Below are 27,768 nucleotides of genomic sequence, written 5' to 3'. Positions count from 1 at the left end.
CGGTGGCGGCGGCGGCGGCGCAGGCGGTGGCGGCGGCGGCGGCGGCGGCGGCGGCGGCGGCGGCTGCAGCCCCACACTCAGCCGCCAAACTGGAGGAGCGACGGAAGCCGGACCCGAGGAGGTGAGCGCCCGGCCGGGGCCGGGGAGGGAGGGTCGGCCGACTCCCCCGCCTCCCGGCGGCGGCGGGCGCTGGGGCGGCGGGGGCCCGGGGCAGGTCTCGAAGGGGGCTCAGGCGGCCTCTGGCGCGCGCCGGGAGGGAGAGAGAGGTCAGTTGCGGGCCGGGCATCCCGGGGCTGGGCGCTGGCGGAGTGTGCAAGCCGAGGACGCGGAAAAGTACTTTTTTTCTTCTTCGCGTTTAGAGGAAGAGTTTGGGTGGTCCTGTTTCTCCCCCACTGTAAAGCCCTCAGCTCGTAACCCGGCGTTGCCGCCCGGACTGGGGGGCCACTGTACCCCGCGGGCTGGGCTCCGGCGCAGTGACACGTGTGTTCCTGTGAGCCTGGGTGGCCCCAGCGTGGCTGGGCACCTGCTTGAGAGGGTAACGTCCCCAAACCCACTAGCGGGGGAGGCTTGGGGGGGGGGAACTTAAGGTGCCGCCGAGACCGCGGCCCCCACTTCACTGCCAGCTCCGAGATGGAGCATTCACATCTTTCCCTGGCACGTCGAAAGCGGGGGTGAGTCAGGCAGATTCTCTGCAAGTGGCACACACACAATTATTTGCAATGGATTTGGAAAGGGTAGGCAGAGGTTAAACTGGGATTTCTCTTGGCCGGCGACAGTGGAGCTCTTCCTCAGGTACTGGGCAGCATGTGCGTCTTGGCAAGAAGAGGTGATTTCTTTCTTCTTAAGTGCATTTTACCCAGCCTTTGCCAGTCCGTTAATAAGAGTCCCCAAAGAAATGCAGGAGTTGGGAACTACATCAGCAAACTGCAGCAAGCACCACAAGCAGGAAAGTTATTAAAGAACAAAAGAACAGTAACAACAAAAAAACCCGGAACTTGACATGAGAGATGGAGAAGGAAGCCATTCTACCTCTGTTCTACCATCGTAAACCATTTTTTAAAAAAGTTCCATCTAAAACTTCTGTTTTGTCCACCCCTCATTCCAGGCCTTGCCTTCATAATTGGCCTGCACCAAGCTCTTTCCAGGCTTGATGATGAAGAGCACTTTATAATTCTGGTTTACCCTCCTCATTTCTTTTCCCATTTCACTTCAGTGCTGGAGAAAGTTGCTCCCAATGGGAAATCATGAACACTGGCCTGTGCCAAACACACATTGTCTCAAATCCTGGAACAATTCCTTTCCTAAGAGACACTGCATTGTAACATATTTCCCTTTTACTCATGTATCTGGGACTTGGAGTTCGAATGCTACCTGAATTAAATTTAAGTGTACATTGCTCAATACGGCTTAGTTTTTCATTTTGGTCTGAATAGATTGTTCAGAGCAGTTAGAGCAGTATTCAGTAGCTTCGTATGGCCAATGTAATGTCTTTTGAAAAGGTTTCTGACTTAAGAACTCTCTTCCTTGTATCCATCACATTAACATTTAAGTAATTTTCATGGTCATTATGGCACTTAGATTGAGGTTATTAGTATAACTTCAGTCAAAGAAAGCATGCCTACTTCTTTTTCTATAGCTTTAACAACTGGGGAAAAAAACCTTTTACTTTCATTTTAAAGTTAAATGTAGTGATAAGATTCTGTTCTTTTTCTATTACATCTTGAAATTGAATAGTTTTAACTTTATCTCAGGGTCTCTGGTAAGATGACAAAAACCTCCCACATATATGGATAGAGAGAGGAAAGTAGTACTCTTATGAACTCTTGAGGCATAGGGTATTTATCAGAGTGGAGGTGGGAGGGATAAGATGGGATATTTTGATAGTTCCAGGCATGTCTACCTTTGTGAAAACAGAAAACTAAGAAACCGCCAACATTTTGCATGAAGCTGTTTTCAAAATGAGGTTTTGGGTATCATTTAATGTTTAGGGGTCATTCTGGAGCCTTACTAACATATATGTATCTCTTTCAGTTCATTTTGTTAACGTAAAATGCCTTTAAATGTTTGAATGTTAGTGTTATTAGTTTAGTCTTTTAAATGATTAGAATATGTTTTGGGTTTAGAACAGTGTGTGAAAGCGATACAGGGAATCATATTTAGAGAAAACATTGTGATAGAAACGGGTAACCTTTGGGACAACTTCCAGCACACTCTGGTGGTAATTTCATTTTTCACTTAGCTCCGGCAAGTATAATTTTAAGGTTCTGATCCCTTGTTGATAACAAGGTGGATAGCTTACAAGGTCAGGCCGTAGCTTACATCTTAAAGAAAACACAGCACTTAAGGAAAGGAAATACACATAAGTTTTTGAATCATGTAGATAATCAGGTTTCTCTGCCTGCCTCTGAGGGCGCTGCAGTCCACGAGGACTACTATTGTTAGGGGAGAGAGTCCTGTGAGAATTCACTGCTACTTAAGTGTGGCAACGCACATCATCTACTTGTTTTGGAGCGTTTCTTTGTTTGTTTTTAATGTGAATAGAAGCCAAGACTGGAATTGATAGCTAGAAAGATTGGGAGTGGAAAGAACAAACTGAGAAGAGAAAAATCTAATGATGATGAAAGTTTCTAAGGAGGTTTTCCTTGATTGCTAAATGGAAAGAACCAGGGCACATGATTTGATGGGACAAAAGAAGCTGTAAGCGGAACACCTATCTTGGTTCTCACTGTTGCTGCAGTTTCTGAGGCCAACCTGTGATTTATGACGTTTATCTATGTTGGGGAAGCCATTTAGCAAAACACATAGTTTAGGAACATCCAGGAAGTTAGTAAGACTTTTACAAAACTAAATTAGATCTTGCTACTTTCAGGAACTTTTTGCATAATGCAGGAATTCTAAGGGAGGGGAAGAATAATGTTTTTTTCATATAAGGTCAGGGCTTAGTTGTATTTCACATACACTTTTTTTTTTTGCGGTACGCGGGCCTCTCACTGTTGTGGCCTCTCCCTTTGCGGAGCACAGGCTCCGGACGCGCAGACTCAGTGGCCATGGCTCACGGGCCCAGCCGCTCCGCGGCATGTGGGATCCTCCCGGACCGGGGCACGAAGCCGTGTCCCCTGCATCAGCAGGCGGACTCTCAACCACTGCGCCACCAGGGAAGCCCCTCACATACACTTTGCCTTTCTCCCAAGAGCTAAGCATTTGATATGTTTATGTCACAAATAGAAAATATGCTGCTGTCCTTCTAACATTAAGATGATATTTTATATCCCCTGTAGTGCACACCGTTAGTTATTTTTGCAGCAGTGGAGATGGATTCTTTTAACCCACCTTTTACCCAGTTCTTTTGTCTGATGTACATTTACACACATGCACATGCACAGGTGCACGAATAATACTCATTTGTAGAGGTAGCCGATTTTATTTTATCTGAAACCATATTTATGACTGTCATAATGATTTTGTGGCAATGACTTTTATTGCATTTCTCTAGTCTCAGCAGTGCAATGGCATTTCAAACAAGGCATCAAAAGGACAGCCAGCTATGAATGGTGATGGATTTATTTACCTGCTGTGAAAAAGAAGAGAGAAAACTTTTTCTTCCAATCTTCTTCATGATGTTCATAATTTCATCCCTCAATGATAAGGTCTTACTTGCCTTTGGATTAAGTTATATGTTCGAAAAGATGGTGATAGAACTAATAATGGTGAAACCATGTACATCTATAGTTGTTTTCAGAAGCCAAAACATCCATCTTTTTCTGCTTCCCTGAAAATTAAGTAGATGTAAGGGATTATCATGCTTGTTGAAAAGATGAGGAAGTTAAGACACAGTGAACTTTGTATGCTTTTCTTAAACTAAGTGGAAAATTATTGGTGGAGGTGGGAATGAACATTTCATCTCTGAACTAGTGACGCCTGTTTATTGAATGACTGTTATCAAATGAACGAGTATTGTTTTTAGTCACAGCTTTTAAGATACTAAAGCAGATGAACATTGCTCTTGGTGTAAAGTGAGAGTTTCCATTCCTGTAGGTAATTCTGTTCAGCGGAGGCACCCACCTGTCTCCTCTTTAGTTCAGGTCCTGCAGTGCCCACGGTTGAAGCTTTCAGTTTGTGTGTGCCCGTTCTAGCTCCAGGCTTGAGAGCTAACTTTTGTTTTTCATGGAGACTGGATACAGAAAGAAGTTACATGAAATTAGGATGTAAAAGGAAATAATCAGCAACTAGTATTTCAAGGTCTTTTTGTTTTTTTTTTACTTTGTGGATTATTGTGTAGAAAAAGAGTATCCTTTGTTTCACTTGAATTTCTGTATTGGAAACATTAAAAAAGTTTAAAATAAAACTTTTAGTATACATTTTTGGGGGATTTGAAAAATCAAAATTAATAAAAATACAAAATGACAAAGGAATATATTCTTTGAAACTGATATGATGTTCTATGAGTGACACAATTAGAAAAAGTGTACATAATGTCTTGGGTAAGAAGTTAGCAGTTGGACTAACAATGCAGGGGACACAGGTTCGAGCCCTGGTCAGGGAAGATCCCACATGCCGCGGAGCAACTAAGCCCGTGCATCACAACTACTGAGCCTGCGCTCTAGAGCCCTTGAGCTGCAACTGCTGAGCCTGCGTGCCACAGCTACTGAAGCAAACGCGCCTAGAACCTGTGCTCCACAGCAAGAGAAGCCACCGCAATGAGAAGCCTGTGCACTGCAACGAAGAGTAGTAGCCCCCGCTAGCAGCAACTAGAGAAAGTCCGGACGCAGCAGTGAAGACCCAACGCAGCAAAAAAAAAAAAAAAAGTTAGCAGTTTCTTTTCTTTTTTATAAATATATTTACTGCCTGATATTCTCTTATACTATTTGCAAATAAGTAAACTTGTGGGATCTGCAGTTTTATGTTTGTTAATTCTAGCTTTGGCCTGGAGACCTAGTATTCACGGATAGGGCCCAGTAACAACTCCCATCTATTTGGAACTCCTATATTTGGCATATTCTTCCAGCAAAACAGCCTCTGAGCAGGCAAAATAGAGGGTTAAAAAAAAGAAATCATTAAAGAGGATTCACTTTACTCATAAGACATCTCTCAGATTCTGTTTACTCTTTAATTCAGATACAGTTCCAGCGGCTGATTATAACATTTCTAATCCTACAGCAAACAGAAAACTACAAATTAGAAGATAGAAATGGCCTGATATTGGCAGTTGCATGGATAATATTGAAAAGTGCCAGAGAACAGCTTGGTAGTAAAGGAAGAGGTAGACTAACTACTAATAGCAGATGTAAGAATGAAAGAAAGCCTGTTGGTTTGGACTCTGCGCTGCCCTGACAGCATCACTTCATACATTCCCTTCCCCCTCCTCCCCTTCTTTCTTTTCTTTCTCCTTCCCGTCTTCCTATCTATTTACATTTTTATTGAAATGTAACGTGTATAGAAAAGTATGCATGCCATTAAATTATAAGTAAATAGCTCAGTGATTTACCTAAGTGAATACAGCCCTGACCCAGCACCAAAGCCAAGATGTAGACCATTGTCAGCAGCCAGAAACCCCCTCCTTCCTCCCCGCCAAGAGTAGCTTCCCTCCTGACTTCCGGGACTGCAGGTTACTTTTACCTTTTTTTTTTTTTTTTTTTTTGCGGTACGCGGGCCTCTCACTGTTGTGGCCTCTCCCGTTGCGGAGCACAGGCTCCGAATGCGCAGGCTCAGTGGCCATGGCTCACGGGCCTAGCTGCTCCACGGCATGTGGGATCTTCCTGGACCGGGGCACGAACCCGTGTCCCCTGCATCGGCAGGCGGACTCTCAACCACTGCGCCACCAGGGAAGCCCTACTTTTACCTTTTATTGAACTTTCTACCAGAAAAGTTGTATATCCTTGTGCCTGCCTGCTTTTGCTCAATGTTATGTTTGTGAGAATCATTCACGTTTTGTGCATAGCAACAGTTTGTTTATTCTCATTGCATTACAGTGTTCCACTTTATAAGAATGCCACAATTTATTCATGATGGACTCTTGAATAAATTCACTCTTGATGGACATTTGAGTTTTTTTCCAGTTTTTGGTTATTATGCAAAGTGCTGCTCTGAGCATTATTACGTATGTCTTCCGGTAAATGTGGGAATTTGGGATGTGTGTGTTGTGAGTTGGATTGGTGAGCTAGACTTAGTAGATAGTGCCTTCCTTCAAAAGTGGTACCAGCATCTTATGAGAGTTTTGGCTGCCCCACATCCTTACAAACAGCTGGTATCATCTCTTTTTAATTTTAACCATTCTAGTGGATGTATAGTTGTATCACATTGTGGTTTTAATTTACATTTCCCAGAGTACCTTTTGTACCTTTTTATATGTTGATTGGCCTTTGTTTTTCTTTTGTGAAGTACTAGTTCAGGGTTTTTGCTCATGGAGTTTCTGCCCAGTATGTTATCCCAAGTTACAGATTTTAGTACTTGGCGGGTAAACTTACCTTATTTGTTTAGAAAGCTAAGCTAACCAGACAAACTCGTTCATCAGTGTTTCTGTATAATAAATGAAATAAACGGGTGAAGGGATGGGAAACATCTTTTTTTTTTTTAAGTGAAAGTGAGTTTATTCAGAGATACACATTCCATAGGCAGAATGTGGTCCATCTCAGAAGGTGAGAGCAGCCCAGGGGTATAGGGTTGTTAGCTTTTATGGGCTGGGCTATTTCATAGGCTAACAAGTGGGAGGATTATTCCACCTATTTTGGGGAAGGGGCGGGGATTTCCAGGAATTGGGCCACTGCCCACATTTTGCCCCTTTATGATCAGCTTCTGGACTGGCACCTGTGGGTGTGTCGTTTAGCATATGCTAATATATTATGATGAGCATATACTGAGGTTCAAGGTCTCCTGGAAGTCGAATCTTACAACCATCTTGGGCCTAGTCGGTTCTAACCAGTTTTTGTAGTATCCTGTTTGATTAGAAACATTTTGAACTTGTAAACACCGTAGTCTGGATCTGTGAAACTGTGTCCCTAAAAAAAACAGCTTTAACACAACATTCGAAACCATACAGAATGTGGCCTCTGTGCTTACCATAAAAGTAGAGTACCTTGTTATGTGGTATTGCCCAGTGACTGATGGAAATGTGCATTTGGAAGGTATGAGTTGGAGACCAGGCTCTCTTATTTGTGAGTTATTTGATTCGGAGAATTTAGAAAATCATCTGTAATAGATCTCTTGTTTTTTTCATTAGTATTAAAATGGCTGTAAAACCTAATTCATTAGAGGTATTATGGGAGACAGATGAGGTGGTATTTATAAAACCTTGCTCAGAACTGTAAATGGCTATACATATTTTAGTTATTTTTTTATTGTTGTTGTGTTCTAAACATATCTTACTTTTGAGTTGAATTTCCAACACTGAGAGCAGTTCCTGACATAGTAATAGGTGCTTGTTTGCTGAATGAATGAACAACACACTTAAGCACCCTTTTTGAGCTGTTAACTCTGCATGCTTCGAACTGTGTTTTACATTTTTTCTCTAGAACTTTTACTTTTTATTGCTAAAGCTGAGTTGGGAACAGGGTTTATTAAACATCAGCTTGAAAAATTGAGTCTGGTAGCCAGCAGCTTGAGATCACCCATTTCACTATGTAGCTCATATCAAATTTATGCCTCCAAATAACACACACAGGACCTGGAGAATCCTTGAAAATGATTATAGTGCTCTTTACCCCATGGGTGAGCCCCCAGAGCTTACACATGGAATATTTTTTGCTTCTATAAACAGAATGCTGGCCAACAATTTCCAGATTTAAAATCTTGTAGTGGGTTTTCCAGTGCTGATACCTTGGAAACCATGTTTCGTGAAAAATGGAATATTTAAAGATGAATAACAGCTGAAAACTGGAGCTTGTAGAGAGCCCTTTCAGCTTACTATGGTTAAGTTGGTTCTTGGATATGTTGATTCTATTATCAGAAGCAAACATGCAGCATATACCTTATGAACATTTGTGTAAAGTAGCGATTCTTAATCCCTTGAAAGGTCTGATTCTCAACTTTGGTTTGACTTTCTGATCCTCCTTTTTCTTCATATGAAAAGGAGTTTAGTGCCCTGTATTTATATTTAAATGAAATAGAATGAAAATTTGTATGATTTTTTTTTTTGGAAAATTACATGATAAACAACAGTAGGTATCCCTTTGCAAAATCAGTCTTGCCGCAGAAGAAACTTGGACTTTGATATGGAAATCTAATTAGATTTTCTTACCCAAAGACTGATTTTTTCCCTTTTTTCTTATATTTGAGTTTTTTGTCTTTTCTTTTGAGAGCTGGTGGTGGTAGTGTTGGTTGGTTGGCTTTTATCATTTAAGTGTAACTGTTTTGTGGTACTCAGATTACTGAGTATCTAACATGTATTGCTTCAAAATAACATGTCAGTGTACATTTTATGAGGACGTTTACATTTTAGGTAGCATCTCTCGTATGTATTTGACCCGAATGTGGCTGCTTTAGGGTGATTTACTGGACAAATGGAATCATCTGGAATAGTAGACAACTTTTGTTTTCTTGTTACAGATATAATGCTATGGAAAATTGAAATAAATACAAAGGGTAATTATAGTGAGTCTTGTTAAACTACTGTTTTAAAAATAGTGAATTTCAGAAAACCTCATCTTCTGTTCTGGGTGATTTCATTCCTGTGAGAAGTTAAAGTGGGTCCTTTAAAAACAAAAGCACCCAGTCATGTCTGGTTATTGCTGTGTTAAAAGCTGTAAGCAGGACTCCTTCCTTTGGTGTCTACTCAGCACATGTGACTTTAAAAAAGAAATTGAGGCTATGGATTTAGGGAAGAACAACTATTTAAAGAATAGGATTGTGACAACTATAGTATCTAAACTGATATCCCATGAGAGTGGAGTGAGATTAGCTCTTCCATATCTCCTGCTTTTCAGCATGGAAATCTGTTGGTCTCTATGGCCTGATGGGGAGATTCCTAATGTCTTTAACACAAACCAGGCTTTGGTACCTTCTACCCCACAATGATCATGAATGAAGTTCTGAAAGTGTTATTTGTGAAACATGTTTGTTCTGAGTGAGGACTGAGTGAGATCATCAGCCTGGAAGTTTGACTGTATCTTGAGTGTTGATGGCTGCCCTCCTCAAACCCTCCCCTTGCGTGTTGCATGTTGACTGCAGTTGCCGTGAGACCTCCCAGCAGAACTGCTTCAGAAATGCCTTCATTCCTTTGACCTCTGGAGACTGTGTCCTTAGGAATGTGAGATGAGCACTCATGATGTTAGCAGAGAGTAGGGCCTCATGTTAGGAGCTGGCTAAAGTACTGATTACAATCACCTTTAGAAAATTGCTGAGCGTTAACAGATTGAGAAGAAACACACAGCTCACACGTTTGCAGTTTTACAAGTTGAACTCCTTTGCCAGGGAAATGAGAGAAGGTGGATAGGAAGTGTCTCAAAAGATTTAGATAAATGAGATCAGATAATTTCCCTTGAAAAGTACATTAAGAGATGAAACTAAAACACCCATCCAGAAACATCAGAAGAAAATATAATTCAAGCACTCCCACTTTTTCCTGCCAAAACATTAGGCAGTGAATTGTACACTCTATTTGATCACTTTATTGCTTACTGCTCTGCACTGCCCTGTTTCATATGGGTTCATGTTGTCTTTCTACACTTTCTGCTTCCTCACTGTAAGAACTGTGTCAGGGTATCTTTTGTGGTCCTCACAGTGGATAGCATATTTTATAGTGAAAATACTTATTTAGTGGAATTATAATTAGTTACTTAAAAAATCTGGAAAGACCAATCAGAGATGCCCAGTCATTACACTCAAATTAATCTAAAGGCTATTTCTTCTCGAGAAATTCCTCCAGTGTAGTAGCTCTGATCATTGCTGTTAGGTCTTTCAAATACTTCTTGTGAAATTCGTTGTCATGAAGTTTGGAATCTGGAAACTTTGGAGATGAAACTTTTGTAATTAGGGTTGTGATGTTTTATAGTTCCTTGGAAAAATTACCTAACCGTTCTATTTAGATAAGACTCTATTTTATCTGTTCTCTGAATTGGACACAGTTTTATGCACTAATTTTTTGAGATTAAAAATGAGTTGCTAGCACTTAAAAAAACTTTTTATTTTGAAATAATTGTAGGCTCACAGGAAGTTAGAAAAATATAGTCCAGTTTTTACATAGCTTTGACCCAGCTTCCCCCAGTGAGCACTACTTTTAAGATTTCTAAAGAGGCATTTACCTAAAAAAAAGTTTAAAAGGAATTATAATTTTTTTTTTTTTTTTTGCGGTACATGGGCCTCTCACTGTTGTGGCCTCTCCCGTTGCGGAGCACAGGCTCCGGATGCGCAGGCCCAGCAGCCATGGCTCACGGGCCCAGCCTCACCGCGGCATTTGGGATCTCCCTGGACCGGGGCACGAACCCGCGTCCCCTGCATCGGCAGGTGGACTCTCAACCACTGCGCCACCAGGGAAGCCCAGGAATTGTAATTTTGTGCCTTCTCTGAAGAATATGTAGCAGATAGTGTAAAAAAGGCAAAATTAGGCACATCTAGTACTTTCTGGGTTTCAATTGGCAAATCTGAGTGGGCATCTCCTGTGGTAGGCAAGGGGAGAGTCATTTATTCACTTATGTATTCACATCTGTGAATTTGGTGTTTGCCTCACTCTATAATCATTCTTTTATATTGTACTGATCGTGTTGAACTAGGAGTTTTAAATCCAGATGTTGTTCTCATAAAATCTTTGGAAGATATAATACAAATATAAATGAGGAAAATAGGACTCCTCTATGGTACTGCTGTTAGGGCACTGTGATAATACTGGGTTTTATGTAAAGGTGAGAGAATATCATTGCACTATGTATCTATGTGTTAGGTGTATATTATTTGCCTTATCATCTATGTGCCTTATAATATGTGTGAATGCATAATATACTGAGACATTTTAGAATAGATGTTTTACTTGTTATATATAGAATAGTATTTCCAGTGAAATCTCAATGTTTGATTATTTTTTGGTATATTGATAAATATTACATTTGAACACATACTATTTGAATTCAGTTATCACCTCTTAATAGGGGTCTTTTAATGTTGAATGTCTGTGTTCATCCTTATGAGCCTTACCTATATGACTCCCTCGAAGGTTTGGTCTTGCACCTCAAGACAGACATAACTGGGAAAGGTCTAGAGAAGTGCACTGCATATCATGAGAATAGGGGGCTGTCTTCAGGAGAACAGATAGAAATTGACTTGAATGCTGTTATCTTGAACAATGAAGTCTGAAAGGAGACCTCACTTACGTCTGAGTCCAAGCCTAGGGAAAGTCATGAACACTCTGCCCCAAATCCAAGAACATCAGTGCTAGGAGGTCCACTTACAACTGAGAGAAATAGGTTTAGAGTTTAAATTTATGTAGTGGATATTTCTGTGAACAGCATTTTACCCTAAGAGGAGAAACTGGCTTCTAAAGAGGCACAGAACAAATCTTTATGTAGATTAAGTATTTATACAATGTAAAAGAGAATATAGATATGTTTGGTAAATAGACCTCTTTGGACAGTATTCTCTCTTGACCCAGAGCTCTCTCACAGCACTTTGTTCGAGTCACCTATCATTTTGTAGAATGGTTTCTTGCTTTTTGATGTCACTGTCAGATGTCACTGAAGGGTGGTCTAAGGGATTGTGGGTCTGACCTCACATGATGTTTCCTGTAAAGTTTTACCTGCCTCAGCAGGTCTTATCTCAGCTCTTGACCTTGACCAGAAGGTACTAGTATAAGTGCATTGTTACACTTGAGGCTATAAAATGATCAAATCATTTAATACTCCCTGTAAAATTTCTCTAAATCAAGTCCACCCCTTGCTGCTGATAAAATAAAATTGGGTGTTTCTGAATTAAAACCAACACTTTTGGTTCAGGGTTCATTTGGGATAATTCCAGTACTCTGAAAGAGTTTGCTTTCCCAACTAAATGAAATTTATTTTGTAGGTTTAAAAATCAGTGTGTTAGATACCTTAGATGTAATATTATGTTCACAGATTAAATAGAGAGCTTAGAAAGCCCAATGCCATATATTTCTTTTCGACCCACAGCTTTTAGCTTCTGTGATGGAAGGACTCGGGTGTTTGGGCTTGAATAACACAGTGTCTTTTATATAAAAACCAGAGCAGCAGAAAAAACCAGGCTAGAGTACGTGGCTCAGGCTTCAAGCAGGTTGCTGCTTGAATTGGGAGCTGGTGGAATAACTTCCTAGTCCTGTAGAGACAGTCAGGGTTCTAAGGTGGGTGTCCAGGGATAAGGGATCTATCAGGACCCTGACGATTTGGGGAGCAGTGATGGGATGGTGTGAATGCCTGAAGTAAGGGCAGTAGGTGCCATGGGTTGCAGTCTGTGGAATCAAGGGAGGGGAAATCATATTTTGAAGAGCCCATTTCTGGGAAATTGTGAATCTGTCTGCTTAAATTGCAGGAGTGATCTATTTATCTACTGTCATTAGAGTATGAAGCATTCACTTTAATTGAATTTTCTGATAACTGAAGCTTACCTAATTAAGCATCCAATTAAAATTGCTAGTGGGAAGCAGCCACATAGCCCAGGGAGATCAGCTCGGTGCTTTGTGACCACCTAGACGGGTGGGATACGGAGGGTGGGAGGGAGATGCAAGAGGGAGGGGATATGGGGATATATGTATACATATAGCTGATTCACTTTTTTATACAGCATAAACTAACACACCATTGTAAAGCAATTATACTCCAATAAAGATGTTAAAATTGTCTTAAAATATGTTTCTGAATTGCACACACTTATCTCCTTTCTTAACAATCTATTGAATATAATTTTCCCTTTTGTTCATCTCTCATGGTCATTATATAGTTCAGTGATGCTCTTTGGGCTGGAGATGTGTGGAGCTATTGCTCCTGTGCCAAGTGTTCCCATATTGCTGTGCTTTATACATTCTTTTGCTTATCCTTTATGTTGTAAAGAGGGTGTCTTAGCTGTGTCTCAACAGGGATTGAGGATCTTGCTATTTGCTTATATGGTGGGCAGTGACCCCCAAAGTATCTGTTCTCATGAGTTGAACATATATGAGGAAATGCTGTTTTGACTAGAGGCCACGATGAGAGAGGGGAATGGAGGGTACTGTGCCCTAGGAAGGAGGCCTTAGCCATATTGAGAGAGAGAGACTGTAAGACAAAGCCGAAGGACCCATTTTCATGAGGTGGTCTGAGAAGTGTGGGCCGGGAGAGGGCTGCTTCAGGATCCAGGTAGCAGAGTGTAGCTCTGGGGTGATGGTGCCTGAGGCAGTAGCTGTGGGCTTCAGTGCCTTGAAGGTTTAAAGCATTAGGACACCCGGAGAGAGCATCCTGGGCAGAAAAGTGGCATTCTCCAGTAGTCACTGGCCTTCAGTGAAGAGGCCCAAATAGAAGGTCATGAAAGGACTGGTGGTGAGCACGACTGATAGACTCCAGAAATGAGAGAAGGTTGCTGAGATCCAACAGTCCTGTGGCAAATTTTGGTTATTGTTACCAAGACCTCTTTGTACCTGCAGGTATTGAGGCCTGTGGAAACTCCCATTGAGCTTGTTTTCTGAATCTGCATTACTGTCAGGATTTCAATGTGCTGTTTATGAGCACAGACGCTGGAGCCAGAGTGCCTGGGCTTGAGCCCTGCCTCCAGGACGGTCTTAGGTTGGGTTCCCTGGGAAACGGGTTCTGATTGGGCAGGAAGTTTATTGGGGCTTGCGCTGAGGTATAATACCTGTGAGGGAGTGAAGGAAGTTAGATTGGGCACAAGGAGGAGTTGAAGTCGATTCGATGGTAGCAAAGGCTTCTGCTGATGCCCTCAGGAGCTCTGGAGCAGAGGAGACCCTTCAGAGTTGCCTCTTCTTGAGGTAAGGGAGCCAGGCCTTTTTACCCCATGTCAACCAGTCGTGAGATGTGGGCTGCCCTTGGCCAGGGCACTGATTTTGAATCAGGTGGCTCTCCAGAGCAAGACTGAGCTGGGCGTTGTCAGTCACCCAACATTCCCACGGGGAAGCCCCTCCTTTATGAGGGGAGATCTGGGTGCTACAGCATGGCCCCCAGATCCTTAGTGCTCCAGCTCTTCATCTGAATCCACCTCCTTTAAGTCCTAGGCTTTCAGTAAGTTAATATATGTGAAATGCTTAGAAAAGTTTGTAGCACATAGTATGATTTAGGTGTTCTTTATTATGATCATACCTGACTTCATCACCTCTACCTTTCCTTTATAATATGGTTCTTTTAATACAATTTGAATTTGAAATCTAATGCTCTCATTGTTAATTTTTTCTAATTTTCTTTGCAAGAGGAAAAAGTCTGACAATATCCTTGTAAGAACATTAATTTAGTGTACTATGTATTTTGGTAGTATTCGCATTTTTAATTTTTACTGGAAGAAAGGTGCAAAAGAAATAATCACTGATGATGAAATTGGAAGGATTTGGGCATATGGTGAATGAAATTTTTAGGTAGGGGTGTGTGTGTGTCATTTTTAGCCTCCCTCAGAGTAACTTAGGTGAGGACCTTCCAAGTTTATGGGACATGGACCCGCCTCTGCTGTTGCGTTGGGGAGTGGTAGGATACAGCAGTTCATGGCCAGGTGATAGTGTCCGTCTCAGAAGGTCCCCAGAGTCTTGATCTTTGTCTTTCCTGTCACTCTGGTTCTAGATCTGAACATTACAACACAATCAGTAAATACAGCATTGCCAACTTAATTAAGTTGCTTCATTTCTTAAACATTTCAGAATCATTCTTTTCAACATTTCAGTATTTAAATTCCATAAATATAGAGCGGGTCACCTGGAGTGTTTTAGAAATTTGGTTTTGATTCAAAGTAATGTTCTCATGGAGGCTCGGTCCCTGCCAATTCATTTCTCATTCACTTGGGGACATGGCTAATTTCTTTGGGCAGTTTCTATCTCCTTCGTATTTGTATGGATGGAAAACGTTTCATTTGAAATGACTTACTTGATTGACCCCCTACGCACCAGGCAACTATATCATAGTAAGTTGTTTATTTTGCCCTGTTAACGTTAAAGCAGTGATAGTTAATTATGTGTGCCACAAAACACTTCTTTAAAACATAAAGTTTGTCTCTTTCTTCTCTTTGCACCAATAGTCCATTATTGGCATATCCTAATAAAGCCAGCAGAGCAGAGGAGGAACTACTGTGATACTTCCTTTCATGGAATTCTTTTAAAAAAAGACCTTCCTTGGATTCATTTTCTTCCTTAGTTTTAAGTTGCTTGTAGCTATTCTCAATTTCTTTTAAAGAAATGAGAATATTTGGAGTAAACCATGAAAAATAATTTATCTACATATTTATTATACAGTGAAACATAGATGATGAAGATTATATGGAATACATAGTAAATATCAAGCCCAGTCAATGAGAAAATTTATCTTAGCTGCTTTGGTGTTACCTTATATTTGGGTTGAGCAGTGCGTTGTGGGTTCCATGCAGAATTCCATAGTTAGTTTTGTTATGTGAGCCGGGAGCCTTATGGAGAATCTCACTTCAGCAACCAGCAAGGTTTTTTTTTTCCCTATTGAGATTAGGAATGTCAAGTACATTTAAGATTTTACTTCCACGTTTTTTTTTTGTTTGTTGTTATTTTTGGGGGAGGTGAATATTGATAAAAGATTTAAGGTTGACTAATAGATGTGTAAAAGGTATTACTGTTTAAAGTGGTGAAAACTCATCTCATAATAAGCCCTTTCTAAAACCAAAGATGACTTTTAAAACTGTGCATTTTGGGGATTAAAATACATAAACCCTCTTTTCAGAGAAATGTTGTTGAGCTCCATGTAATGGAAACAAGTCTCATATCCAAGAAGATTATGTCAGTACAGAATTTAATTCTCTAAAACATGAAATTATGACATTTGTATATATGATCTTTCAATGTGTAGGAGACATGAAGTAAAAAATGAATATTTTGGACAAAATTATTTATTGTTTCCAAAATGGACATGGGTAAGAGTGATTGTATCTTGTATATTGTCTATTTAATCCCAGACCAACCACAATTACCATGTGATTGCTTTGCAGAGCGTGGCCTGCTACTGACTCTAGAAGCCACTTCATGCCTCCTCTTTTTTTTTTTTAGCATGAATGCAGGCGGATTTTTATGTGGGTTTTAGTTATAGTCTGGTGAAAAAAAATTCTCAATCTTGGGCCATTGTTTTGAGTTTTAAAATGAATAAATTAAAACCAGAATATATTGTAGATAAGAAGGAAAAATTGTCTAACAAAACCCAATTTTTTATTTAAATAGAAGGACATTACTTTCATATAGAGTATTACTCAAGGTTAACCAATTCTTAGCTTGTCCATCTAAGTTTATATGTGTAGTACAGTCATGGACATTAAATGTTTGCTTAAATGATCACTAATACAGTAGAAATACATTAAACTAGACTTTACTCTCAGAGTTTTACATATGAAATCTTTAGTAAAATCACTGTTATATTACTTAAATAAAAGATAGAAGAGGAAGGATACATAATAAGCATCTCACTGTGAATTCCAGTGAAACCACATTATTAGAATTTACATTTTTTTTGAAAATTAAGGGCTAGTTTTTACTCAGTGATACTCAAAGGTTAACCAAAAGGAAAAGGAAGGTTCCAGATGGGTGTCAGCTGTTTGGTCTAATGGTCTAAATGAAATGGGGAAAAAAATGAAAAAGAAATCATGGGCTTAGACTAATGGTTCAGTTTCCAGCTGTAAACCTGGTGAGTTCGCTTTAAGTGCGGTTTGCTGCAAATTGATGATGGTTTTTAGCACTTAGCTTCTTATCTCCAAAGCACTTTCCAAATGTTGAATAATTAATTGCCACAACCCCTGTGTGGGGGGTAGAATCGCAGGCATGACTCTCTGTTTACCAGGAAACCATTATGGCAGAGTCTGTAAATGTTGATTTTTATTTTTAGAGGTTTCTGTGCTTTCCAAGGTGACCAGCTTTTTAAATGCTGTCCTGGTTTCCAATCACAGGGTCATGGGAAAAGTAATCAAGGATGTTGAGTACTTGAAAACTTTTTCTTCTCATTGTTCCCATTGTTTTCATCTCACTTCTGCCTGCTCATCATTTTGGAATACAATTTTTTTTGTAAAAAAAAGAAAAATGTAATAGTAAGTATGAGTAAGTTTAGTCTCTGAAATTAGTACACTCTCATCTCATATGGCAAATTCAAAATTTGGGAAACCTGGTGGAGCAATGGGAACAAATCTAAGTGGCAAAAAAGTCACATTCTGAAAACAGTTTTAATAAATTAATGAATCTTTCAAACAGTAGTTTTGATAACTTTAACTTAACCTTGGAGTATGTATATATATTGAATAGTGTATTACAGACAGTTGAGCTATGTGACATATATAGAAGACAAACATTAAAAAATTAGAGCACAAGAAAGAAGATAAGAGGCTAATTTAGTATAGAATGAAATGGATAACTGAACACTGGCGTTAATAAATCTGAAAGGAGCTTGAGAAGAGGGACGTCTTAAGTGAAGGTGCAATATGACCAATATGACAAGAGCCTTGAGGAGGGTGGGTGGCTTCCGGTGGCAACCACGGCTTACCAGATGACAATACCTACATTAGCCAGACTGATTCCTGGCTCGTTTGTGTTGCCAGCCTCAGGATGTCTACTGATTAGCTCTCTGGAGAGATGCAGCATGAAGTCACTGTGGCAGACGCAGGAGGCTATCCATCCCTCAGGTTCTCAGCCTTTGAAATAGAAAAAGAGCCAGGGCCTTCCCTTAAGAGCAGTTAACTAAACTGTTTATGTTTTGAGAAACTGACCAGATAACAAAGAGAATCCTGTGGTGATTGTCTCTGATAAGTGCTGAGTTTCTTTGCGTATGATGAACACCTTTAAAGGCAGCCAGAGTTCGATTCTTCATGTCGTTTCAAGGAGATAAAGTCCTAGAAATCTTAGAAGTGTCTGCTTACACTTGTCTACTGAATGCAGAGATAGGTTCTTAATTTGGAGGTCTGGGGTCCACAGCTGGACCTTAGGCTGGGGCTCATGAACCCCCAGATATTGTATACAGAATTTGTATGTATATATGTTTTTGGAAGAGTGCATCCAAAGGATTCATGTGTTGCTAAAGCGGTGACATATACAAAATATTTTATATTTAATGTGGACTAGTGTCCCTTAACAATGTTTACTTAGTCCCCTACAAATAACAAAACAAAACATTAGTTTTTAGCTATCTACTCCCCCCCAAGTCTGGGTGGAAAGGAAATGAGAGCCCTTCAGCTCTAGGATATCACCTCTAAAACTCTAATGTTTTATGTTATCAGAAACATCAGAAAGTGCAATGATGCAATCAAAACCAGTGAACATGGTTATTTAACTACAGTGCATTAAATTTGGAAAGGTAGTGATCAAGTCCAGCTTATCTACAATCAGTCATGGGGCTTTCTTGCTATCAGATCTGAAGAAGGTATGCCCATAAGGATCGGCAGCTTTGACTGCATTTGTACTTTAGCTTACTTTCAGACATGAGGTACTTTGATAGCATTTTTGTGGGAAACTGCGCATTGAATATGTGATACCTATGGGAAGTAAGGGAATTCCTTGCCTCCCCCTGTGGGGTTCCTTTTATAAGCAATGTAGTTATTTTCCTGAATATTGGTAGATTAATTTAATTTTTGTAAATAAGATCATGTTTATGTGAAATTTTACAAATAAGATCTTGATTACCACTCATTAGGGGAAGCTTGATATTTAAAAGAATACTGCAATATAAGAGATTGGTAAATACTAGTGCACAATAATACCAGAAAATTAGGGTTCCTTACTTGAGTTCAGAGTTGGCCTTTGCGGGGCAGGGGTTCAATAACCTCATGAAAATAGAGCACCATTTAAATTATATATTCATCTATCCATTTTATTTTGAGGTTATTATCTATAGCTTTCATCAGATTTTCAAAAGACCATGGCCCCAAAAGAGGTTAAGAATCACTCACTTATAATGTCAGAGTCTTATATGTGCTTGTCTAAAAAGAACGCTTCTATTTTGAAGATTTTGCTCAACTTCAGAAATTTAAAGAGGGGTCATTGATAAAGAATAAAATGGTATGACAAAATGGACCTCAAAAGGGTTTAGGGCTGCTGTGGTTTGAATGTTTGTGTCCCCCTCCAAATTCACATGTTGAAAACTTAATTCTCAAAGGTGATGGTATTAGTAGATGCGGCCTTTGGGAGGTGATTAGGTCATGAGGATGGAGCCCTTGTGAATGGGATTTGTGCTTTTGTAAGAGATTCCACAGAGCTCTGTAGTCCCTTCTGCCATGTGAGTATACAGTGAGAAGTCTGCAACCTGGAAGAGGGCTCGTACCTGACCATGCTGGTGCATGGACTGGTCTAGGACTTCTGGTCTCCAGAGCTGTGAACAAAAAATTTCAGTTGTCTATAAGCTTCTCATCTGTGATAATTTGTTATAGCAGCCCGAAGGGACTAAGGCTGAAAGTTATGGAGATTCATTACACAACATTGTACATATATTTAACACTACCGAACTGTACACTTAAAAATGGGTGGTTGGAAAATTTTGTTACATGTTTTTTGCCACAAGTAAAAAAAAAAAAAATTAGGGCTGAGTTCAGTGCTTGATAAATATGTATTAGGTTTGACAAATACCTAAGAAGATAAGAAAGATCAAACCAGCGCCTCTCAATTAACTGAGGGCCTGGGATTGAATATGTGGGTTAAAAAAATCTATGGATAATACATGAAATCTCATTATGATCAATAGTTGGAACAGTTTCACGCATGAAATGCACATTCATTTTGATTCTGTATATATAAAAAAAGGAGAGAGTGGTTTCTTACTCTATTGATTGGTTTGGGTTTTATTTCTTGGTTTAGGTTTTATTTCCTCTATGATGGCTATCTATTGGAGGCATATCATGCAGTGCTTAAGTATTCAGGCCCTGGCAGCAGACCAAATGGTCATTTTGTTTTGCCATTTATGACTGTGGTCTTGGGCAAGTCAATTAACAGCATCCTTGTGCCCCTCATCTGTAAAATAAGCATAACAATAGTACTGATCTCATAGGGTAGCTGTGGAAAATCAAATGCTCTAGCATATATTGACAGCGGTGCCTGTCTCATGGCAAGGACTTAATAATTGTTAGTTTATTACGACTTTTGGAGTGATGCCTACCAATAAGATAGATAAGATACTGCAGGCTGAAAGGACAGCAAGAAGAAATGAGATGTTGGCTGTGCTCCAAATGCTATAATCTTCCCTTGAATAAATGAGAGTTGATGGTTTATGTTATTGACACTGGTGTGAAGTCTCTCGGAGAGTTTCATTTGATTTAATATGTCTAGACACATGGGTCTTCCAAACAATATTTCTGAGCTTATTAATTCAGAGGTATAAAAATTTTAAAAATCTGTAACCATGTGTGAGGATAAAGTTTTAGGATATGTTTCCGTAACCTTAAAGAAAACTATGCCTATAGGTACATATTAGTGTTGCTTTTAAAACTAAATATGATTTCACATCATTTCACACACACATAAACTAAACAAAGGTCACAGACGGTAAAATGAATTTTAAAATGTTGAGATCAGATCATTTAGTGAATAAACTTAATTTTCGGGACTTCCCTGGTGATCCAGTGGTTAAGACTTCACGCTTCCAATGCAGGGGTCCCGGGTTCAATCCCTGGTCAGGGAACTAGATCCCGAATGCCGCAACTGAGAGCCCGCATGCTGCAAGTAAGACCCGGTGCAGCCAAGTACATAAATAAATAAAATTTTAAAAAACAATTTAAGTTTCATCTTTCTGTAGTGGTAAAAGAAGCTCTGGAAGTGGGAGAGTGATGCAGAATTTGCTACTTCAAATTCTTCTTTATGAATCACTTCATAGTCTTCCAAACATCTTTGTATTTTTTTTTTTTTTTGCGGTACGCGGGCCTCTCACTGTTGTGGCCTCTCCCGTTGTGGAGCACAGGCTTCGGACGCGCAGGCTTAGCGGCCATGGCTCACGGGCCCAGCCGCTCCTCAGCATGTGGGATCTTCCCGGACCGGGGCATGAACCTTTGTCCCCTGCATCGGCAGGTGGACTCTCAACCACTGCGCCACCAGGGAAGCCCAGGAAACCTTTTCTTATGGGTTATTTCTCACTAAAGAATGTATTATTTGATCTCTCTCTTTTTCTGCCTCTTTCCTTCTACTCCTCATCCACACCCCAAGTAGAAGCTTAGGGAAATTAACCCAACTGAGGAGAATGCTTTCTTCTTGCTACTGGGAATCCTGTGTATGTAGACAAAAAGGATGAAGCAATATCTCTTGTTATTCTTGAACAAGTATATTTCTTGGAGTTTGAAGCTATGCAGAATTATCTGGTAATAAGCTTAGTAGGCTCTACCTTAGTAGGCTGTAATCTCCTCTATGAAGTGGTTGTATATTTTTCATTTTTTGTGTCACCAGTCCCTGGGTTGTACTACCACAGAGTAGGTCCTCAATAAAAAGTTAAGTGAGCTGAACTGGAGGTGTACAGCCACAGTAACAAAGTCGAAAAGTGAAAAAGAAAGAGTGCTGGATAATCAAAGTTCCAAAGAATTGTTTAAAAAATCTGAACAGACTTCCAGCTAAATGTACTACAAAGAAAAGTCACATTCAGAATGTTTTTCTTTGTAATTTATCTTGGGAACATTTATTCATTTGCAGATCTGTGTAGTTTTTAGATTGCTTTCAAATACTACCTTTGTATGCCAGGGTGACTGCATCATACACTTTTACCACAAAAGCACCTTCATAAAACAGTTTCTCATTTCATAATCAGCTTCCCTCTTTTCCTTTGCTTGCTCCTACAGATTTTGGGCTTTGGTTGGTGACTGTAAAAGGATTTATAATTTTTAGTTGTTTTAACAAGATAAAGACATAGTGATAGTCTTACGATTTTATACCGTGGTGAATTTAAATCTGTCATTACTGTGCTTTATTTAAAATACAGAAGTTTTTATAGACTGCCTCTGAAACGCCAAACAATTTGCAAAATTAAAACATAGAAATGGTAAATGATAGCTTACACCATTCCTGAGGTACTTTCATCAGGTAGATAGAAAGACATTTTGGGTCTATAACAGATTTCTGTTGTATTTCTCTCCATATTATTAAGAATATACTGGCACAAAATAGCAGTGACCTTAATGTTGCTGCATTTGGAAGTTTTAAAAACATGTGGGTTTAACACAAGTTCCTTATAAATGTGGGCATGAACCTGAAGAGTTGCACCCCTGCCCTCATCAGGCAGACAGACCTTTACAAATCAATGTCTCTTGCTCAGAAGGTGGAACATTTGTCAATTTAAACCTGCATAGGTTGGGAGTAAACACACATTGGTATTATATCTCTAGAATTTATCTGATGCTTTTTTGTGTGTGTGTGAAGAGCTTCATGGATCTTTTCAGAGCCACATAGCATTCTTAGGCCTGAGGTTGTACAAAAGTGACCTTTGTCTCTTAAAGCTGAGGAAATAGATACAAAGAAAGCAGAGGCTTGTGTGGAGTTATCCAAGTCAGGGGTTGTGAGACTTAACAACCAGCTTCATGGATGTGATGACTGCAGTGCTACATCACCAAGGAAGTCAGCCAACTGTCAGGATGTCTCATGGGCCATTTACAGAGACAACTTAGATGCCATCTAAGAAAAATCTAACCTTCCAACCTTTGCTTGTCCAAGTGTGTCTGCCCTCAGAAAGTCTGTCTTCCATCTGAAATAATTAATTCAGGCCTCATTCCAAAATTATCTAATTTCCCCCTGCAATTTTGAGGTCCATATCTCTATTCTTCTTCTCTGATTTGAAATACTTTGGTATTTTCTTAGTGTCCTATGCACTGCATTTGGTTTCTCACTTGGTTAGATTCGGGGTTATTTTCAATATAGTCACCCTACTGTGTTTAATCCCCAGGATAAGGAATGGATCTAAGCAAAATTGTACCTGGCTGGGAAAGCAGCAAGGAAGAGGCCCAGTCCTCTAGGGCTGGGCAGAAGGTGGGGTTGCCCTTGCTTGGAGCAGAAGGTGAATACCAGGGCTGACTTGCTGTGGTCTGGGGGTCTCACCAGAAATGAGAGAAAAGCCAGGAAGTCACTAAGACCAGAGTCGGGTTCCACAGGGCAGAGTTACGTTGGGGTTGGAGAACTATGGGGAAAAAGTGAAAGTGTGAGGCAGAGGTTGAATCTAGGGGAATGAGGTGTTGGCCTATATTCTGAAATGATAATGATACTGCCTTTGTGTGTGTGTATGTGTGCACATGTGAATAGGGTACCAGGTGCAGTTTTGGGCAGGCCAGGTCACATTATGGAAACTGGGATGGGATAGATATTAGAGAGCCAAGCAGAGTGATTGCCATGAAGCCAAAACTCCTCTAGTGCTGGGGAAAGTTTTCTAAAAATGAGATCGGAGTATAAGGGCTGATGACATCTCAGACTAATGTATCATCCTACATGCACTGTGTTGCTGACTGGCATATAATTTGTACCTTCTTTTATTTTCATTACTAGTAGTAACCCTGAACTTTGTCTGGTAAAGGATTGGCCTGTGAGTACAGCTCCTGACATGTTATAAGGAGTTAGTAAAGCAGAAGTGGGGAAGTCTCTGTTCTTGTTTTTGGGATCCGCAGACACAAGAGAGCTCTGCTACCTGGGTGGTGGGCTTGAAGCCAGGGACCTCTTTTGCCACCACACAGGCCCATCTTACTGTGGAGAGCTGAGTTTTCACTGCACACTGGTTGCTCTTTATAAAGTCATTACCTTGGCTGTCCTTACGATGGGTATCGATAAATACAGTGAAAGATGAAAAGGTGAGACGGAAACCTCCCTCTTCTCTGCTCCCACTCAGGCTGCCCTCTCGCAATATCATTGTGATGGTTCAGTTGGCACTCATGCCTCAATTGTTTCTTTCTGTTTTAATTGAAGTGTAGTTGATTTACAAAATTGTGTTAGTTTCAGGTGTATAGCAAAGTGATTCAGTTATACATATATATATATTTTTCAGATTCTTTTCCATTATAGGTTATTACAAGATATTGAATATAGTTCCCTGTGCTATATAATAAATCCTTGTTGTTTATTTTATATATTTTAGTGTGTATCTGTTAATCCCAAACTCCCCCCTTTCCCCTTTGGTAGCCATAAGTTTGTTTTCTATGTCTGTAAGTCTGTTTCTGTTTTGTCAATGAATTCATTTGTATTTTTAGATTCCACATAGAAGTGATATCATATAATATGTGTCTTTTTCTGCCTGACTTACTTCACTTAGTATGCGTCAATCATTTCTTGTTTTTTTTTTTTAATAAATGTGTTTATTTATTTATTTATGACTGTGTTGGGCCGTGATTGCTGTGTGCGGGCTTTCTCTAGTTGCGGCCAGCGGGGGCTACTCTTTGTTGCAGTGTGCGGACTTCTCATTGCAGTGTTTTCTCTTGTTGCGGAGCACGGGCTCTAGGCACACAGGCTTCAGTAGTTGTGGGTTGCAGGCTCTAGAGTGCAGGCTCAGTAGTTGTGGTGCACGGGCTTAGTTGCTCCGTAGCATGTGGGATCTTCCCGGACCAGGGCTAGAACCCGTGTCCCCTGCATTGGAAGATGGATTCTTAACCACTGTGCCACCAGGGAAGTTCCCTCAATCATTTCTTAATGTGGCGTCCAGGCACCCAGTTGCATCCCAGTACATTTTGTGAGTGGTCCATGTGCAGAACTGAACGGTGTGGGGCTCCCCCTTTGGCATTGACTGACCCTGTACTGAGGGATGTAGAAGTGCCTTCAGCTGTGGCCGCCTACCTAGGTTTACACAGCCTTGTATATAGTACTTCAAAAAGTGTGTCATCCTCAGCCTGGGATGACGCTGGCCAACAGCTGTTAGAAAAATAATGGCCCCATGGGGTAGAGAAGAGGATGGAGGGGGAGTGGTTATTTGCACTACTCCAGGGACATGGTGGACTTTCTGTTAGCATTTCCTGATCAAAAAGTTGGTGAAGCGATGGATTCATTTGCTAATGCTTTTGAACCTTTGTCACATCATAGAATGCTTAGTAAGTAATAATATTTGTATGGCACTCTGGGTAAGCAGTCTAGACATCTTGTGGATGGAGGTAACTGGCCTAGGCCCTGGCTGTGCCTGGCCCTGCCTGGAGTGAGGATGGACATCTTAGCCCACCTGGAACGTGATTCCAGTACACTGGCTGGGAACCGTCAGGATTCACAGTTGACACAGTGGCCGTCTTATCAATGAAATAAATTCTATACTAGGAGCTTGGATTATGATTTTGCTTTTGCTGTATTTCTTCACATGCTTAGAACTTCCTTTTGTCTGAACTGTCTTATCTCTAACCTAGTTAACCTATCTTATTAGCTATTAAGCATATTGAGAAATTAAACTGTGTGAACTCCTCAAGCACCTTGAAAATAATACTCTAGATGTTTACAGTGGTATCACAGAAATTTGTCTGTCCTCCTGTGCTCTACTCAATCCTGTTGATTGTATACAATCCTGTTGATTGTATACTAAAACTCACAGATGGGCTTGTTTTTTGCAGGGGTGGGGGGTATTCATTAATTTGCTCTTTACTGCTTTTTTTTTTTTGGTTTTCTGAGAACTTTGTGTTCTGGTCCTGTCCAAGGTGCAGATGGCTATGCTTTCAAAACAACTTATTGTCATAATAGCGCCCATTTAAAATCAATACATGCGCTCAGTTTCACTATATTCGGCATCATTTGTTTGGTCTCTGAGGAGCAGGTGATGTTCTTCCACTGATGCTCCAGGTCTGCTCCTCCAGTAGCCTCCATCTACCTCGAACCTTTCACTTGTCACTTAGGTGGGAGGACACAGCAAATGGACCCTGTGCTGGGCACTCTTACAGCCAGTGAGGGAGACCCTTGGTTTTCAAGTCAGACAGATCTGAGTGTGAATTTCCATTCTTCCTGTCTTAGGCTGTGCATTCTTGGGCCTTTCCCTTTATGGCTCTGAGACTAGGTTTCTTCCTAAGTAAAATGGAGCTTAAAGTCACTCTAGGGTTTGCGCATTGTTGTGAATGTCACAAAGTGAACCATCTATAGGGACCAGAACATAGTGGGTGCATAGCTAAGTGTACATATAATTACCATTATTGATAATTCTTTAGCGTCATACAGAGTCAGTAGTTTTAGTAACACAAGAAATTATTATTGCTCATCTACCAAGTCTGTCATTTCTATTTTAGGAAATCATTAATTTCAGAAAACTAGTTCTTACCAAAGCTATGTTAGTGAAGACCCCGGGATACATTTTTTCTTTGTTTTATTGCCTACATCCCTCTGTCACTTCTATTTTTTATTTTTCTTTTCTTCTGATTTAAAAAAAATTGGCATTTGGGGTAATTTTCAGCATTTTCCTAGTCACAAAAATTACATCAGCAGGTCTATGTTTCACAGGGCGACCACCTTTCAAAAATACTCTGCCGGCTTCCTAGTCCTCAGCCACATTCCCAGCGAGTCCTCTGAGTATTATCAACCAGTTGACAAATTGGACCTCTGGCATGTCAACAGGTACATGCCTGATGACCTCTTTCCTTGATGCCCCTGCACTTCACATAAGGTTTAGAAGAGGGAAACTCTCGCATGTTCCTGGCTCCCACCCTGGGACTCATAAGCTTAGAAGAGACTTTGGAAGAACTACCTGGCTATTCCCCATATTCCGTTCAGGGGAGGAGGCATGGCATGAGGGCACTGGAATCGGGCAGAGCTGGGTTTGAATTCCCTCTCTGCCAGTTGCTAGCAATGTGACCTTCATGAACTTGTGCCTGTCTGGGAAGAGTTAAGGACCTTGTTGCACAATAAAACTAGCTGCCTGGGTGGTCTGCAGCTCTATGCCCAGCACCTACCACGTAGTGTGCTTTTGTGTATGTTATCTTGTAGCTTACCCACAACTGAACAATGTAGTTATTACTAAACCCATTTTTCAGATGAGGAAATTGAGACTTAGAGAGTTAATAACTTGAATTACTTTATTTTATAAAGATTCTTTTTTTATTGGAGTATGGTTGATTTACAATCTTATATTAGTTTCAGGTGTATAACATAGTGATTCAATATTTTTATAGATTATACTCCGTTTAAAGTTATTATAAAATTTTGGCTATATTCCCTGGGCTGTACAATATATCTTTGTAGCTTATTTATTTTATACATAGTAGTTTGTACCTCATAATCCCCTACCCATATTTTACCCCTCCCCCCTTCCTTCTTCCCACTGATAACCCCTAGTTTGTTCTCTATGTTCTGTGAGTCTGTTTTTGTTTTGTTATATTCATTCGGTTTTTTTTTGTTTTTTTTTTTTGCGGTACGCGGGCCTCTCACTGTTGTGGCCTTTCCCGTTGCGGAGCACAGGCTCCGGACGCGCAGGCCCAACGGCCATGGCTCACGGGGCCAGCCGCTCCACGGCATGTGGGATCTTCCCGGACTGGGGCACGAACCCGTGTCCCCTGCATCGGCAGGCGGACTCTCAACCACTGCGCCACCAGGGAAGCGCCCTATTCATTTGTTTTATTCTTTAGATTCCACATATAAGTGATAACATACAGTACTTGTCTTTCTCTGCCTGGCTTATTCACTAAGCATAATAGCCTCCAGGTCCATCTATGTTGTTGCAAATGGCAGAATTTCATTCCATTCTTTTCATGGCTTAGTAATAGTCCAGTGTGTGTGTGTGTGTGTGTGTGTGTGTGTGTGTGTGTGTGTGTGTG

The 27,768-nt window shown here is 40.4% G+C and overlaps 1 protein-coding gene across 3 annotated transcripts in view; it reads left to right on the top strand.

The window, feature by feature from the left end:
* The window catches only part of SLC4A4 (solute carrier family 4 member 4), a 401,333-nt gene that overhangs the window by 47,900 nt on the left and 325,665 nt on the right, over positions 1-27,768 (top strand). For 2 of the 3 annotated variants that reach the window (XM_029234898.1, XM_029234895.1), the window contains exon 1: positions 21-121. The exons of the other annotated variant lie outside the window; for it this stretch is intronic. The gene's annotated coding sequence lies outside the window, so the exon portion shown is untranslated. Of the gene's footprint in view, positions 1-20; positions 122-27,768 lie in introns of those variants that run through there. 3 annotated transcript variants of the gene reach the window in all.

The sequence above is a fragment of the Monodon monoceros genome, unplaced genomic scaffold (assembly GCF_005190385.1).
Source record: "Monodon monoceros isolate NGI ecotype Baffin Bay Population unplaced genomic scaffold, NGI_Narwhal_1 Super_Scaffold_20, whole genome shotgun sequence".
Classification (NCBI taxonomy): Eukaryota; Metazoa; Chordata; class Mammalia; order Artiodactyla; family Monodontidae; genus Monodon; species Monodon monoceros.
Note: the sequence above shows the minus strand (reverse complement) of the source record. Positions and strands in the feature narration are given on the sequence as shown.